The following is a 19,235-nucleotide window of genomic DNA, read 5'->3' on the forward strand; positions in this document are numbered from 1 at the left end:
ACTAATGGGTAAATGTTAATACAATGGTGGTATAAGGTTTGTACATACATCCCTATCTACTTCTATAGTATTAATATTAATTGATAGGGACTACACACCTTACTGGCCAGGCAGTTTCTCCTCTCTAAACAGCTATAACTTCCCTTTAAAGAATTATAGGAGTTTTATCCTTATACTGAGATTCAAATCTATCCCTTAATTTCTAAAATCATAAAATGTAAGACAGTGAGACTGAAAGTTGAGTAGAAACACTGCAAGCATCATAGCTTATTTTCTAATTTGCCAACAATAACTTCTAAGGAGAAAACATATTGCAAGACTAAACTCTGACTCAATACTGTATTGATAAGTGAGTGTCAGACTGGTTTTTCAGCCTGAGAAGCCTTCAATGAAATGTTTTAACAGCAAAAAGAGAGCAGCTGTCTTTGACTGAATGTGTCTGTACTTCCCAGCTACACTCAGAATGTTTCATTCTGGACATCTGAGAGACGTCTAGCAGAAACAAATCTACAACGTATTTTCCATTGCTGTATTCTGAAGACTTTGTATCTTGCAATCCCTCTACGTTTGCCATACCTGAATTGAAAGGATGGCTATATTCCAACATGTACTCAAAGCTATGACAAGTTTTTCATTTTGGATGTCAAGAATAACAAATGAAAAAAAAATAACAGATGAAGAATGAAAAAAAGTGAACTGATGGGGATGGGTGGGAGAGAGATCAACACAACCAGGCTGAATGCTGAATTAGATGTATAAAGATTTGTTATTAAATTATTTGTGTGTTTCAACAAGCTATGAACAAATCTTAATGTGAACTAAGAACTAATAATTCCAGATCTGCAGCTCCTTAGTGACAAAAGATCTTCTCTCTCCCAGGGCAGCAATGTAGTTCCTATGAAACTGCTTACTCTACCACCACCCAAGAGAGTGAAGCCCCGGACCCTTCTGTTGTGATTGCCATATATGTCATCAGAGATGCTAGGGGATGACATGTGTGAGGGGGAGTAGGTGCTTTCTCAGAGAATGACAACGGGGAAGGTTGAATGGGTCAGCATGGCCCAAAGCCAGCGGTCCCAAGTCAGAACTCCTGAACACCATCTGTCAGCCAGAAGGGAAAGGATAATGTATTGCTTGCCAATACATTATAAGAAATCTAGTCCCAGTTGCTTCTCTCCTTCTCCATCTGCTCCAGGGTAACTAATGGGACTTTGTCTGAGAAAGGACTGGGTTAAAAACTGAATGAGGACCTCCAGATTTTGCCCCATATTTGTGGCATGCTTGCATTTGACAGCCAAGAATTCAGGAGCAAATGGGTTAATGCTGTTCTAATGTTATGACGGAAGGTCTATGAAGCCTTCAGTTTTCCTTCTCAGTGAGTATCTTGATATTGATACATTTAGCTATAGGAATCTCCATGGGGAAAGTCCTTCACATTTATTGTAACCCTAATCTGAACTTTGAGCCAGCTGTTCGGTGCAAAACCCTCAGCTACACTGAGCCCAGGGCTTTGTTGTACTGAGTCCTCCTGAGCCAATTCAAACTTGACATTTTGCACCCACTAATTAAAATGCAAATGAAAGGATGAATTATGTAAAAAACAGATTATGCAGGTTAATTAAAATGAAAACATACATAGACCCTGAGTTTACTGTTAAGTGGAATGTAAATACATATAACCTGCTGACACGGTTGAATATGGAGAACAAACTCAGTATGCTTCTGTAATGGGAAGACCCTTTATCTGTAGCAAATGAAGTGAGCTTCCCAAAGACAGCAAATGCATCATTATTCATCTGCTTTTAGAAAACAGAGAAATTAGCAAAGGTGTAGGTGTTTCTGTTCTGCATTAACAATCCTACCTTACTCTTCTGATTCTAGCATATACACTATGACAAACTTCCTGTCTGCAAATCTGGTATGCCATGACAATGCCATAGTGAATGCAGCCAAGAGCTTGGAGTCTTCAGGGAATCTTCTCTGTTAATAATTCCCAGTTTTAATAATTAGAGGTGAACTTCTGGCTGCACAGAAGACATTTGGGGTGCTCCTCAGAGCTTTGTCCCTCGTCTGGAGGAAAAGAGGAACAAAGCCAAAAGGAAGCAGAGTAGGATGACCTTTCCTGTTTGTATACGCTGGCGGTAAGAAGGAGGGAATATGAAGGGTAGTGTTGAAAACTTGGAGAGGAATGAAAGGAAATTGAATGTATATGAAATGAAGAGCTTTGGCAGCCCTTTTCCAAGGTAGCATTTTACAGTCTTTGAACTAATTCCTCTGTGAGCACCACACACGTCACATTTAATTTTTAAATATACATTTGTAATGATGCTGCTCTGGTTTGGATAAGCAAATGCAATTAAGATATTTTAAATGATTTATAACATTCAATTATCTAGAAAACATTCAAATAAATACATAAAATAGAAACTAAGTACAAGAGTAGGAGAAGCTAAAAGGACTTAGAAATACAAAGGGAAGAGAGGAAAGATTATCTTGTTGTTAAAGCACTGGACTGGGATTTAAGATATTAATCCTTAACTCAAACAGAATTCCTGTATAAACCTTTGGGAAAGTCACTTTAGGCCTTAGTTTTAAAGTTATTTAGGCACCTAAAGATGCAGATAGGTACTTTTGAAAATTCCACTAGACACCTAGTCTTTAGCTGCCTAAATGCCTTTATAAATCTGGCCCTTTGTCTTTGTGCTCCCCACCCTCCCCCCCAATCTGTAAAATGGGGAATAATCAGGCTTCTTTTCTTCTACCTTTTTTCATTATCTATTTAGATCAGAAACTTTTGGGGCTAGAGACTGTCTCTCATGATGTGTACATACAACATCTAACACAGCAGAGCCCGGTTTGGGCTGGGGTCTCTAGGCACTACAGTGACCTAAAGCATTTTCTTCTCAGTGAAGATGAGCAACACTTGATTTGCAGCCAGACTTACTCATCGGGGAAGAATATGTATTTCCTTGCCACATACAAAAAAATATTGATGCATTGAACATTCTTGAGCGCTTTTATCCCAAGACTTCAAAGCATTTACTAGCTGAATCTCACATCATCCACTTGCAATAGGGTAAAAACTGACAAAAATAACAATTAATTTAAAAATCTCTAATTTTTGTTGGGTTTTTTTTCACCATGACACATTGGTGACACATTGGGAGAACATAACTTGAGGTTACAGCAGAAAGTGGGCATCACAATTTTATTAAATTAACTAGATAATATCACTTACAGCACAAACTATGCAGAAGAAACATGTTCAGTTCTGATTGAATAAACCTCCCTTACAAGAGCCAGAGGAAGGTTCTTAATTAGAGGGGGAAGCTATTTTTAGCCTCCCTTTTGCCAAACAAAAATTGGGTTTGTCCTGCTTCCAGCATCCCCTGCCATCCCTCCATTATGGAACAGGGAAGGAGCCCAGACAAAGATAATTCCATTTCTACAAGCACACGTTAAAACCTGCTCCATGCTGTGTATATAATTACAACCCATCTCTCAATTCTCCTGACCACTTTCAGGCTAGAGGTCTGCAAACTGGGCCTCATAACCCCAATCGGCACTGAACTCCTGCCAGAGTTTGACAAAGCAAAATTTGCAATTAACCAGCAAACCCTTCTGGGTGCTGGGAGCAAATCTAAAAATCCATGGGTCGTCTGCCAGTTGTGCCTGGTGGAAAATGTCTTCCTAACCCCAAATGGCAATTCATCGAAAGATCACAGCAATTCATGAGATCCTTCAACAAACAACACATGTAAACTGCGCAAAACAACAGTGGTGAGAGTGGAGCAGGAGCAGTCACTGAGATGGAACAAGGGAAGAGCATTGTCTCCTAGCTCATTCAAGGGGAGACAGAATAGTCAATTAAATCCACCACACACCTTAACACTGGCCAGTTAGGGGCTAGTGAGGGTGGGAAAGTCACAGGTGCAGCTGCATTTCCCACATTGAACACGTGGGGGGGGGGCAGGAAGCCTCCACCACCTCCCTTCTTAAAGGAACAGGGATATCTCCTTCTCTTCTGGTCAGTTCAAATGCCAGGAGATCAGTCGGACAAGCAAAGTGGGCATTTACAATGGAATTTAAAAACAATCTGAATTATCAATTTTTGAAAAAATTTGACCAGCTTTACTTGGGTGCCCATTGTTTAAACTAAGGTGATCAACCTAGAATCACAGAGTAAATCACTGACAAATTCAGAAGTAGAAACCACAAATCCAGACTTCTAGTTGCCTGCTGTACTCACTATACCACAATCCTCTGCAACCAAGTGTTGATTTTTGCTACAGCAATCTGAAAGCAGTAAGGGAAAAGGTGGAGATTTGCAAATTCTTCCAAATAGTCTAGCAACATGGAATCCTAAGCATACACTCTGACACTCATCTGCAGTATGCTCATGATGCCAATGAGGCAAATAATGACATTAATTCTGTCAATATAAAACAACAGTAACGCTGAAAAGCATTTAAGAATATTGATCCTTCACAGCGTCATATAATCTAAAGCTGCTGTTGATTAGCCATTATCACACCTGGCAGGAAAAAACATTTCTCACTCTCAGGTTTCAGAGCATTATCATCTGGCTACAGGGGTTGCTGCTACTGTTCGTATGGTATCAGACACCTGAAATCTACTGTGGGGATGAGAAGTTCTTTAGAAATTCCATTTAATTTTGTAATTGTAAGATGAAAATTGTGGAAGGGAGAGGAAGAATTTTCTGCAAGGAGGAAACAGCCCTATTGTGTATCTCCAACAGGATCATCTTACTAGTCCTGAAATGCTTTAATATGAACAACATCTATCAAATGATTCCTAATTTGACTGTGATGGAGTGTCACCTCTCCCCCCCACCCCCACCTCTGTAGTGTATCTGTATCTGCAAGGTAAACAAGCAGTCTCCTCCCTTTCCTACCATATCGCTAGCATTTCCTATGGCAGGGGGTGGGGGTGGCGAGGCTTCTTTTCCAGAAGCTCTATTCCCAGATTTCTGGATGCCCATGGCCTTTTAATTAATCCATGTTGCTCAATTCCTTGACAAATAGTATCCCTGGCAAGCATCTGCTTCTAGTCTGTTACTGTACAAGCCGTGCTGTCATACCCACACAAAAGCAGCGGCTTTAATCAAGGACTGAAATGAGCACAGACTGCCTTACATACTGTTGTAGCATACATGAGAATAAACTCAGAATGGCCATCTTAAATAGTACTGAAACCCCATTAGAATCATATTGTGTCTACCTCATCTCATCTGATGAACTTCTCATGTGACATCAGTGGGGGTTCTGTGCTAAAATGAGACCCAAATGAAGCTCAGAAGTGTTAAATAGCTGGAAAAGAGAATTATTGCTGAAAATCAGTTCTGTTACACTCAGGGGAAGACCACAAGAGAGAGATTTGGCTTACAATGTATTTATCGGAGACATTAAGTGAGAAAAGAATCACTGTTGCCTTTAAATGCGCAGTTCCTTCTTGCTTGCAGTACTCTGGTTTCCAGTAATAAAGTTCCTTCTCAGAACAACTAAACAGTTCACTTTTGTAGAGAAGAATATTTGGCATGCCCTGAGTGCTTATTGCTCTAACACATTAGTCTTATCATTACTAACGACAGGTTAGACATACTGGGAATCATACAAAAAAGGAATGTGATTTTATTAATACCCTGGGTCACCCTGAATCACTGTGGCTTATGACTCAGAGAACCACAAGAAAATGACTGTGTGTAAGTGGATCCATGCTATGGCTAACTGAGTCCTGAAGCTGTACTATAGTACTGTGCAGTAATTAAAGAATATAAATGAACTCAATATTCAGCAGTTTCTCTTCTATCGCTCAAAGTCTTCTTTAAACATAACCAAATATCTCACTCATTTCATCAAGGATATCAGAAAGATGATCTGACAGAGGAGGAGAAGAGGCTACATTATATTAACTGAGGTACAAGAGAAGGAAAAATGCTTTGATTCTCATAGCAAGACTCTTTGCAATAGCAATCACAGAGAGATTTAAGGAAGTCTTTGGTGAACAAAATAATCTTTTGGGATGAGATTTTAAAAAATGCTTGGGGAAGTTAGGCTTTGAAATCCCAATGAAACACATCGGGAGCTGGGTGTCTAATGCCCATAGGCACTTTTGAAAATCTCAGCCATAATTTATTTTAAAAAATAGAAGCCAGTGGGATTACAAGGTTCAGAAGTCTACTTGTTTCACTTACCCACTAGCTATACAATTCTTAACTTCCTGCAGCCTCGCAGCAGCTATATCAGAGTTTTACATAATTGAAAGTATGGCTGAATATATATAGCACACAAAAACTACATGAAAAGAACATTATTAAGATGGCAAAGACAAGCACTCAACAGTTAGGAAATGCCAGAATAAAGGATGCCTGTGCAACCTCATTTCAGCCCCCTTGTGCTTTGTAGACCTGGCTGAGCCTAAGTTACTTGGCATAAATTAGACCTCATTTTTAGTGGGCATGACTAGGAAGGTGAACGGAAGGTTAAGTTGTAACAAGCAGTATGCTAGAATCAGGATGTCTGTGCTAGCTAGGATAAGTAAGAACACCCTGATTCTAGAGACTTCGGCGGTGGGTCCCAGGGCGGAAGGATCCCCTGCTGCAGGTCTTCGGGGCACTTCGGCGGCGGGTCCCGGAGCGGAAGGACCCCCCGCCACTGAATTGCTGCTGAAGACCCGGAGTGGAAGACGCTCCAGGGGCCCGGGCCCCACGAGAGTTTTCCGGGGCCCCCAGAGCGAGTGAAGAACCCTGCTCCAGGGACCCCAAAAAACTCTTGCGGGGGGGGGCAAATTGCCCCACTTCCCCCCCCCCCAGGCGGCCCTGAAGAGGTGTCAGCAGAATCCCAATACATGTATATGTTATGATCCAGAAATTGATTACTTGATCACATGATATTTTTTCTATGGGGCCTCTGCTTCATTCTGTGCACACATTGGACAGTGTTCACTTAATGAGTAGGGAGATGATACTTTTTTCTCATAGTTCAATGTGTGGTTCCATGCCATATTTACTTCACACTAGTCATACCCTCTTTAGAAGACAGAATTATTGATTTCTTCCTGGGTTTTTCTATACCTTATCACTAAGGTATCTGAGTGCTCCACAAATATTAATGAATTTATTTTCAAAATACCGTTGTGAGATGAGGGGGTGATAGTATTCCCATTTAACAGATAAGGAACTGAGGCATACAGAGATTAAGGTCAAAAGTATCCATTAAATTTAGGTACCCAATTTAATAAGCCTAGCACTTAATTTTTCAGAGTGTTTAGCAATATTATACTTTATATGCTCAGCTGAAGCTGTGAGTGTTTCTGCAAATCAGACCCTGCACCTCAAGTCAGGAACCCCAGTTAGTGATCACTTTGAAAAAGTGAGATTTAAGTAACTTGACTAGTATCACATAGGAATTCTGGGGCAGAGGCAAGGATAGAATCCCTTCCTCCGGGGCAGCAGTCAACTGACTCAGTCACGAAACCATCTTTTGCTCTTGCAATCCCCTGGCTCCTTCACTACACACTTTCCTATCTGTGGAGAGAGACCCTGGTTCATGTCTACGTAGGGGTTGTCAGATTGCAGCCCTTCTTCCAGCTTCTCCAAAACCTCTTACTGAGGTTCTCGCTCCACTCCTGCTAATTCACACATTTCCCATTTGCGGCACCACAAAGTCATGGCCACCTCCTCATCAACCTCCTTCTGGTGCTGGCCAAGAAAACTGGAAGGGGGTGGGGTGCTCTGCAAGTATGGGGCTAATTTATTCCCCATACTTACCTAATTCTGGTCTCCAGGCAGAGTTCCTCTCAGTGGTGTCAGGTGAGTCCTTAGACATCTTTGTGAAGAAGTAGGCACTATCTGGGGTTCTCTGCTGAATCCCTGATTTTTAACATAAACTCCCATCTCTGTTTTTGTTATCCCCAGTGCTTACTTGTGGCCTGGGTCCAATGGCTCCTTTCCCTGGGTCAAGGGGGCAGTCCTCTATTTTTGGGCAAGCCTAGGCCCACCTGTCCAAGTACCCACCAATAGTACACACCTTCCAACTTCTGCACCATGTGAGGCCAGGGTCCTAAAGAAAACGGAATCCTTCACTACACAGCCCTCATCCCCAGGGGTCCTGAGAAAAAAGTAGTATGTGCTTAATTTAATACTGTATCATAACTCATACCCATGAAGGGGTCAAATTAAGTTTGCACTAGTAACCTTAATTCTGTCATTTCATAACTTTTGACTGCTTGACTCTGAAATCTTAATCATGCTTTTGAACTTAGCAGCGGGGCACAAGTGTGTGTAATTGTATCTATATCTAGCATAGGTTTTTAAACAAGCAAACTGAAAAAAATGCGGCATCATATTGACACCCACATGGGTCATTAATGGGATTGGAACCTTTAGATCCCCTGCGCAGGCCTCTACCACCTGAGATAACAAAGTAATTGATAGCAATAGTACATTCCTCTATGTGGATCAGCACCAGAGGAGGATGGGACCCAATTTCCCAATGGGTTTCACAGATATTTGCTAACAGCAGAGGAATGATGAGAGTCACAAATCTTGGATTCCATTCCAGGCTCTGGAGTTGGGGGGAGAGGGGGCGTGCTTTCATGGGCACAGAATTTTCTGCCCGTTCCCCAACAGCTTAACCATTTCTGCTCCAGCCTATTTCTGTATCAGTCCTGTCTCTTCCCCTTCCCCAGCTTCTTGTCCTAGTCCCATTCCCCTTGCCTACCTAGTGGCAGTCCCCACTCCTGAGGCTTTTCATCACAGTTCCAATCACTTTGCCCAGCTAGTCCTAATCTCCTCATCCCAGTTTATTGTCTGAGGCCCAATCTCTCACCCTGCCCATACCCAGTGTCCGGTCTTCTTGCCCAGCCAGTCCCAGACTCAGTCACACCCACCTCCAGTCCTGTTCTCCCCATATTCTGACATAATTCCCTCCTTCCCATCTTCCCTGGTCTGGCTTTTGGACCCTCTGCATTCAAAATAGACAACTTGCTCCTCCACACAGCCTGGGTGCCAGCAGAGGGGGTCATTGAGAGCATAGGCGAGATGGGTTCCTTACTCTCAGTTCCAGTACCCAGCCCCACATCAGCTTAGTCGCTTTGTGGGGATGGTGCAAGTGCAGTCTGGTCAGCACTACGGGCTGTGAGAGGCTATGGCATGCTCAGTGGGAATTAAATTTTCAGAGATTTTAGCTGCTAATATCAAAGAAGGTTCTACTGAGCATGTGAGAACAGCAATTTTTGAAAGGCTTTTAACTTGGCCAAATTCGGGTCAGTCTTCACAGGCATGGCAAAAGCAAGAGGTACATATCTGACACAAAGGCCATCAACCTGACAAATTTCAAGTCCCTGCTCTAAAGCATAAGTGCAGTAGAGCTGTTCAAAGAAAATGTCAGCAGAACTTTTAAGATGGAAAAATATATATATATTTTCCATACCCTAGTTTTTAGAAATATCTGAACTATTCTGGCTGGAATTAAAAAAAAAAAAAAGAGTCTGAGACAGACACCAGGTGTGTAAAATTTTTGCCCAAAGAGGTAAGAGGAAGCTGGGGTAAACGGAAAGCCTTGCTTGCTAAGATAGGCCTGGTCAGCAAATTGCTAGGTGTTGGAGATAAGAACTAAATAATTGTGTCTTATTCAGAGTTGCAGATTGAACAAAGAATCCCTGTTCCTATTGTGTTTGTTTCTTCTGTAGGGAGACGTTCTTCCCACAGATCCAACCTTGAGTTTATGAAAAGTTGGCACATGTCAGTATGAGATATGGCATCCTTCCACCTCCCTTTCCAAGGGACCAATGCCTGCCTTAAGACATAAAGGAGACAATCTTTATTGCCATATACTTTCACTGCTTCTTTGTTTTAATCCCTAGGAATGTACCTGTTGGACAATCAAAGGAGTTGCTCCATTCCTATGGATCCCAGATCAGAATTCAACATATATATTTTGTACTAATAACATTTTATCAAAGTATTAATTAAATGTTAACTTGCTAACTTGAGACCATGGTTGGAGACATTACGTAACCTGTTAACCATTGGCTAATGTGCTATCTTGTCTTGCTGCAAAACCTATCCTGGAGTGTGGAACCACCTACCCCGTCACTTTCCCCCGCCCATGGAAAATCTATATATTCTATTGTAATCAATTGGTTGGCAGTGTCTCTGAGCCTAATAAGCAAGGTGACACTCCGCCAGTGCTGTATGTAATAAACTCCTATGCTTGACCTCTACACAATGTGGATTTATGTCCTTCAGTTTGGGGGCTCGTCTGGGATACAAGTCTGTGAACTGATTGAGGATCTGAGACTGAAATCCAAAAGAAGTGAGTATGTTTACTTTACCACCTCATTAGGCCAGGGATAGAAGTCTCTCATCCCCTTTCAGACACATCTTGTTTCCTTTTTTTAATTTGTGTGAAGGAACCTAGACACATGTAGTCCAAGCAGATGGGTTAAATAAGGGTACCACTTGGGAGGGAAGACTTGTGCAAGAGGGTCATGTACTGTTTAAACAACTAAGGGGTGTGTTACGGAAGACTTGGATAAACCACCAGCAAGCGATTGGCTGTGAGTTAAGCCCAGGATTGGCTGGATACGCAACAGGTAGGCAGTGCAAACTGGTGTTCCATTTCCTCATTGCACGTAACATTGCAAGTCTGGGGGAGTGCTCCCCCGGCATGTGACGTACATGCTTTCGAATAGCACAATGTCTCCAACCAATAAGGCCAGCAACTGTGTGTAACTTAAGACCACACAGTATTCAAAAAGGGGGGAGACGTCCTCATAAAACTCAAGGCTGTGGAGATTTGAGACCATAGCATAAAAAATGGGGGAAAAGTAACTCCTCATCAAGGCTGACAGGCTGTGGAAATTGAAACTATGGCATTTAGAGGGGGGAAACATAAATTCCCCTCAAGGTCATCAGCCGGGGTGACTAAAAACCCATGGCATCAAAAGAGAAAATGTAACTTTAAGATCTGCGGCCAGCGGGAGCCGCAATCGGGCGGACCTGCGGACGGGGCAGGTAAACACACCGGCCCGGCCCGCCAGGGGCTTTCCCTACACAAGCAGCGACCCCTGTTTGAGAAACTCTGTTGTAGAACCTATATACCAGAGTACTCAGAGATGGTGGAACCAATTCAAAACCTCACTAGAGGGGGAAAGCCTGCAAATGAGTTAGTAATATGGAGCTCAGAACAAGAGGAGGCATTTATAAAAATAAAACAGGCTTTAGCCTCTGCTCCCAGCCTGGGCTTACCTGATATGGGAAAACTGTTCCACCTTTACTGCAGCCACAGCAGGTCCCAGTACTCAGCTGTGCTAACCCAGCTTCACGGAGACAAGCAGCGTCCGGTAGCATACCTATCTACCATAAGACCCCCTGTATCCCAGGGATTACCGGAGTGCGTAGCGGCTCTAGATTGTGCTACGTGGGCTGTGAAAGCTTGTGAATCATACAGTCTCACAGGGAAATTAGTGCTCCATACACCCCATACACTTATTGATCTCCTTAACACCGGGTGACTAAGATCTATAATAGATGCCTGCAGGAGTCAGTGGGAATCAACATTGTGCTTGCAAACCCCTAACTTCTCCATAGTAAAAGACAAGGGAATAAATGAAGCCGAATGTCTGAACATAGAGGGAGAGGTACACGAATGTCTTATAGATAGAGAAGAGGAAGTGTTGGGAAGAATTAAAGAAGAGCCATTAGAGAAACTAGATATAGTTCTGTATGTAGATGGATCAAGAAAGTATGAAAATAGAGTGTCACACACCAGATGGGCAGTGGTACTCAGTGATGGGACAGTGATAGCGTCAGGTGAGATGGAAGGATCAAAGTCAGCACAAGAAGCAGAGCTAACAGCCCTCACAGAAGCTTTGAGAGTGGGGGAAGGCAAGAAGCTCACTGTATACACAGACAGCAGATATGCATTTGGAGTAGTGCATGACTACATGGATGTGTGGTCACGCAGAGGTTTTATAACAACAACTGGCAAGCCAATTAATAATATGAAAGCAGTTCAAAGACTAACAGAAGCTGCCAAACTACTATCAGAACTGGCAGTAGTAAAGATAAAAGCACACAATAAGATCTCAAGTGAGGAACAAAAAGGAAATTATTGGACAGATAAACATGCCAAAGAAATTGCACAAACAAGTCCTATTAAGGTTTGTGCAGGTAGAGTGCCAGAAGAGGAAGTGAATTTTAAAAAGCTATATGCAACCATAAGCCCAGAAGAGAAAAGCAAATTGGAAGAACAAGGCTGTGCGTATAAAAATCACCTCTGGTATGGGCCAGAGTAGGGGGAGCTGGTAGTTCCGGAGTGTATACGGGATCTACTGCTCCATGCCATCCACTCTCCAGCTCATCTGGGGTGGAGACAAATGATGGTCGCCCTGGAATACTGGTGGTGACCAGCCATGAAAAAAGATGCTTTACAATTTCTCAAAAGATGTGTGACGTGCACAAGTGAATGTGGGTAGAAGGAAAAAGGTACCTCTAAATCACCAACCATGACAGAGGGACCGTGGCAAAATTTGCAAACTGATTTTACTGGACTCTTGCCACAAAGAAGAGGGTACACTTACATTTTGGTAATTATTTACACTTTTACCCAATGGGTAGAGGCATTCTCAACCAAAAACTGTACTGCCATAACAGTAGCTCGAATCCTAGCAGAAGAAATAATATACAGATGGGGTTTGCCACTGTCAATAGACTCTGACCAAGGAACTCACTTTACAGGGTGAGTAATGAAGGAGGCATGTAAGGCACTAGAAATAAAGCAAAGATTCAATATACCATACCACCCTGAAATCTCGGGAATGGTGGAAAGAATGAATAGAACAATGAAAACAGCCTTAACAAAAGTAGTACTGAATACAGGAGAAGGATGGGCTCATATGCATCCTGCTGTATTGTATTGAATCAGGGGCAGCCCAAATAGGCTAACTCAGCTGACACCCTTTGAGCTAATGACAGGAAGAGCAATGAGAATGCCTAGCATTGTGATCCTCTCTGCGGGGGGATCGGGGCTTTTTGCAGACAGGCTGCAGAACTACTGGCCTATAATTTCCTATAATTTTTTGTTCTCCCTTTTAAAGCTTGGTACCATGTTTGCCCTACTCCAGTGCTGTGATACCTTCTCAGCACTTCCTTGAGTAGTATCAGGTCCAGGAATTCTCAAAAATAATCGTTAACAGTTCTGAGATTGCTTCTGCTTGTTCTTTAAGTACCCTAGGCTGAATTTAATCAGGCCCTGATGACATGAATACATCCAAATTATCTAAATATTTTAAAGCTTTTTCTTTCCCTATTTTGTTTTACATTCCTTCTCCCTTGTTTTTAATATAAATTGTGTTGTGTATCGGGTCACCATTAACCTTTTAGAAGACTGAAGCAAAATAAGCATTGAACACTTTAACCCTCTTGGTGTCATTCATTATTAGCTCTTGTTTTCCACTAAGGACAGGACCTACACTTTCCTTAATCTTTCTCTTGCTCCCACTGTATATAAAGAATCTCTATTTATTGCCTTTATGTCCCTTACTAGATATAATACATTTTGTGCATTAGCATTAATGATTTTGTCCCTGCCTGCCTGTGTTGTTCCTTTGTTCTCCTCCTTAGTAATTTTTCCATGTTTCCCCTTTTTATAGGATTCCTTTTTGATTTTCAAGTCATCAAGTTGATGATGTAAGGGGGAGGAAAAGTTCTGTGATTTGTACGTTGGTTCCCTAAACCCAGAGTTGTGAGTTCAATCCTTGAGGGGGGCCAGTTAGAAATTTGGGGCAAAAATCTGTCTGGGGATTGGTCCTGTTTTGAGCAGGGGGTTGGATTAGATGACCTCCTGAGGTCCCTTCCAACTTTGATATTCTACGATATTCTAACAAGCTCCTGAATGAGCCCTATTGGCTTTTTCCTGTTTTTCCTTCACATCAGAATAGTTGGCAGTTGTGCCTTTAATATTGTCTCCTGGAGAAATTGCCAGGTCTCTTGAACTTCCATTTCCCTTAGATTTTCTTCCCATGGAACATTATCTACCAGATCTCCGAGTTTGTTACCATCGTCTCTCCTTGTTCTGCTGCTCTCACTCCTTCCTATCTTAAAATCAGGAAATCTATCATTTCATGAGCACTTTCACCCAAATTGCCTTTCACCTTCATATTTGCTACCAATTCCTCCCTGTTGGTCAGAATCAAGTCTAAAATGGCTGTTACTGGGTTCCTTCCTTCGCTTCCTGAAACAAAAAGTTGTGCCCAACACAGTTCAAAAACTTATTGAAAAACACAAAATGTCAAATATACTTTTCTAACAATGTCTGGTAGTTAAAATTCCCCATTGCTACCAGCCTTACCATTATTACCAGGTCTTGTGGTTTGGGTATTTCTGTCATTTGTTCTAGAAATGCCTCATTCGCCTCTTCCTCCTGATTTGGTGGTCTCTAGTAGACCCCTACTATGACATTGGTCCAGCTTTTTCCTCTTTTATCTTCAGAGATTTCACCTCCCTCACATTTCCTTCTGAACTGCAGAACAAGTGTATATATTCTTGATGTACAAAGCAGCCCCTCCTCCCTTTTCCCCAGCTCTGGTGTCATTCATTATTAGCTCTTGTTTTCCACTAAGGACAGGACCTACACTTTCCTTAATCTTTCTCTTGCTCCCACTGTATATAAAGAATCTCTATTTATTGCCTTTTATGTCCCTTGCTAGATATAATACATTTTGTGCATTAGCATTAATGATTTTGTCCCTGCCTGCCTGTGTTGTTCCTTTGTTCTCCTCCTTAGTAATTTTTCCATGTTTCCCCTTTTTTATAGGATTCCTTTTTGATTTTCAAGTCATCAAGTTCTGTGATTTGTACGTTGGTTCCCTAAACCCAGAGTTGTGAGTTCAATCCTTGAGGGGGGCCAGTTAGAAATTTGGGGCAAAAATCTGTCTGGGGATTGGTCCTGTTTTGAGCCAGGGGTTGGATTAGATGACCTCCTGAGGTCCCTTCCAACTTTGATATTCTACGATATTCTAACAAGCTCCTGAATGAGCCCTATTGGCTTTTTCCTGTTTTTCCTTCACATCAGAATAGTTGGCAGTTGTGCCTTTAATATTGTCTCCTGGAGAAATTGCCAGGTCTCTTGAACTTCCATTTCCCTTAGATTTTCTTCCCATGGAACATTATCTACCAGATCTCCGAGTTTGTTACCATCGTCTCTCCTTGTTCTGCTGCTCTCACTCCTTCCTATCTTAAAATCAGGAAATCTATCATTTCATGAGCACTTTCACCCAAATTGCCTTTCACCTTCATATTTGCTACCAGTTCCTCCCTGTTGGTCAGAATCAAGTCTAAAATGGCTGTTACCGGGTTCCTTCCTTTGCTTCCTGAAACAAAAAGTTGTGCCCAACACAGTTCAAAAACTTATTGAAAAACACAAAATGTGAAATATACTTTTCTAACAATGTCTGGTAGTTAAAATTCCCCATTGCTACCAGCCTTAACATTATTACCAGGTCTTGTGTTTTGGGTATTTCTGTCATTTGTTCTAGAAATGCCTCATTCGCCTCTTCCTCCTGATTTGGTGGTCTCTAGTAGACCCCTACTATGACATTGGTCCAGCTTTTTCCTCTTTTATCTTCAGAGATTTCACCTCCCTCACATTTCCTTCTGGACTGCAGAACAAGTGTATATATTCTTGATGTACAAAGCAGCCCCTCCTCCCTTTTCCCCCAGCCTGTGCTTCCTGAACAAGCTATAACCCTCCACACCAATATTCCCAGTCATTAGATTTATCCCACTAAGAATCTGTGATGCCAAGTCATAATTATGACCATGGATTAATACTTCCAGTTCTTCCTGATTATTCTCCATACTCCTTGCATTTGTGCATTGTCATCTTAGATATTGAGCAAATTCCACCACTGTTTTCCCTCTTGCAGTTCCTATGACCCTTCTGTAATTTTCCAGCTCCCCGAAATGTTTAGCCCTGTTTGTCAAACAGGGATGTGTACAGTCTTACCTAGTGGCTAGAGCAGGAGTCAGTAGCCAGGAACAGAAGCCCAGGGTCTGAGCTGGAGTCAGAGGACAGATACCAGAGCCAAAGATTAGAGTCAAAGTCAGAAGACAGGAATCAGAGCTGATGGTCAATGGAGTGAGGCAAGGCAGGAGTGGGCTGGGTCCAGGGCAGAAGCAGAACTCGGAACAAGCAAACACAGGAACTAGCACAGCCATGGGAAAATTCTTTGAGCAGCCAGTGCCCTGCTGCTGGTGGTGGTCTTAAAAGCAGGTCTGCTGATCTCCTCAGCCAATTAGGAGGTCTGGCCAACCAGGTGAATCAGCTGCGAGTCCTCTGTTGCTCCCTAAGGAGGTGGAGCTACCTGATCCCAAGCTCATCTGCAAGCTCTGATTCCTGACACTATTGTGATCACATGGTGAGTCCATCTAGTCTGGTGAGTCCACCTGTGAAGATGCTCTTCCCCTCCTTGGTCAGGTTGTCCCATCTCTTTCCAGCAGTCCTTCTTCCCAGAACAGCATCTCCCCTCACTCGCAGAGCCCTGTAGTCACTGTTGATCTATTCAGGGTCATACTTGGAAATATCAGTAGTGTCCACGTGGATAATCATCAGGGAGTAGTGGTCAGGAGAGGGGCAAATGAGCCTCAGCAACCTTTCTGTAATGTCTCAGATGAGGGCTCAAGCGGGCAGTGCACATCCAAGGACATCAGGTCAAGTTTCCAGATGCCTCTGTCCCCAAACAATGTAGTCCCCAATCATCACTACCCTATACCCCTCCTCTTGGGTGTAGTGGCATCCCACCCTTGAGGGAAAGGTGGCTTCTCTTCCTCAGCCATTGAAGTCTGTTCCTCTTTTCTAGTAGAGCATACTGGCTTATCTTCCATGTACATTCTTTGTAAATAAACAGTGTTGCATCAAAGAAATACCTGACTCCATCATTGGTTTCTCATCCTAGTTAAAACAACTCACAAGACCCCAAATATTGGGGTCAAAAGGGGTAACAATATACATTTATCATCTCCCCTCTTATTTGTCTACTTTCTAAGGTAAATAAACCCAATCTTTTCAATCTCTCTTCATGTGATGGTTTTTCCTTGCCCTTCTCTGAACTCTCTCTAGTTCTGCTATAACCGTTGTGAGAGGGGGTGACCAGTACTGCACAGAGTATTTCAGATTAACATAAACCTAACATGTAACTGGAAGGGGTATATATTGATGGCTGAACCTCAATATGATCCTAATCTTGCAGCTCTTATTCATAAGACTAGCCCCACTGAAGTGAGAGACCCCAAACTGGGCCCCAGATTCTGGATTTATAACATGTTTCAGTGACCAGATGTAATAAGGGAACAGAAATTGCATGTAAGTGAGTGGAGAGAGGGAATATTTTAAGTATAATGGGGGAGGCAAAGGAAAAGAACATTCTGGAAGATGAAATTTTAACTAAAGACAGACAGTTTAAAAACTAACAAAAAACAAAACAGTCTTTGTTTTGGACTTTGTGCTCTTGAAGGATTCCTTAGGCAGAATAAATAACCTGACATTCTACAGCTAACATGTCTGAAGTCATCATTAACTCTGCTCAGTTTTTACCATTATTTTAAGAAGAGATGTCATATGCTACAAGTTCAGGTTCAGTTTAGATTAGACTCCAAAAGTTCAAAGGCTTTCCCAATGCTTCTCCAAACTCTCTACCCCTCCTCAGTCTGCAAAACTGATCCTGAAACCCCCATAAGAAAAACTCATGAAATTGCTGCTGCTTCCTAGCAAAGCCAGAAATGACACAAAAAAGCTTCCCACATAATTTCAGCACTTTATTCTATAAGATTTTTTCAGTCAAAATGTGCCACTCTGAAACCTTCTCAATTTTGCCCTACTCCAGCTCCAAATGAACTCAATAGCAAAACTCCCTTTGATGTCAGTGGGAGTTGGAAGAAGTTCATAAAAGTAAATTCTGCCCCGACACCCTGCAAGTCCCCTGACAATGGAACTAGTGTGGTGAAGAATTTGGGTGGCTTTGCAGCTGATGCACACTACCAGCACTGCATGGAACCCACACTACAAGGACTCTCTACCAGCAGCACAGGGAACTGTTAGGGGAAGACAGGACCAAACATTACATAGATCCTCTAGTCCTCCACTCCAAGTGTGAGTGTGTGTATGTTTGGGAGGGTGTCTATAAGTTATCCCCATGCATCTGTTTTTCTCATCTTAGGAACTTATATTGTCCCATTATTGAGGTATCTGAGCACCTCATGATCTTTAATACGATACTCATAACACTCCTGTGAAGAATGGAGGTGCTGTTAATATTATCCCCATTTTACAGATGATGAACTGAGACAGGTAGGTGCCAGGTGGGATTTGAAAAGCATCTCAATGGGAGTTAGGCACATAGGTGCTTTTGAAAATCCCACCTCATAAGTTTCTAGCTATCTAGCCTTGCCAAAGATTACATAGGAAGTCATTAGCAGCACAGGGAATGGAACCTATGTCCCAAGCTAATGCCTTAATCTCTGGACCAGCCACCTTTCCAGTTCTCTGGTATCTCTCACACACATTTTTCCCAGCACTCAGCCTAGCTTTTTCCAAAACTGAGCTTTTGCAAACCATTATACAAATAGATTTTATACATACATAAAATAGACTTATCCAACATCTCTACATGCATATGCATGAATACAGCGCGTTAATTGAATGAAAAAACAACATCAATTAACTTACACAATGTCAGCAAAGGGACTGTCACCAAAACGTAATTAGAAAACTTAGCTCCCCATCCTATGCAAACTGTCCCTGTTCCTCCACAGTAGATTTATACAGAGAGAAAACCCAACCTGGTCTAAGAGATACAGTTGAAGAACCAACTCTACACTAGCACATCTGTTCATTAAGTGCCTTGGGAAGAACATCAGCTATAATATTCCCAAGTGCGAAAAATACAACACACACACTGAGGTCACGTTTTCTGAAATATTTCATTACATTGAACACATCCTCCTGATTTATTAAAAGTCCTTTAATACAATGTGAGTGTTTCCACATGTGTGTGTATGCATGAACATAAACATATGCTTGTAAACCCTCACCCACTCCTCAACCTTTTTTTTCCATTTGCCACACACTCTTAAAGCCTGCCTTGCCTAATCGAAATGTAAGATTTCATAAACGCTGCAGCTGAACAGAACAAAATTACAGCACTCCCTAATA

Source organism: Mauremys reevesii, linkage group 3 (assembly GCF_016161935.1).
Source record: "Mauremys reevesii isolate NIE-2019 linkage group 3, ASM1616193v1, whole genome shotgun sequence".
Taxonomy (NCBI): Eukaryota; Metazoa; Chordata; order Testudines; family Geoemydidae; genus Mauremys; species Mauremys reevesii.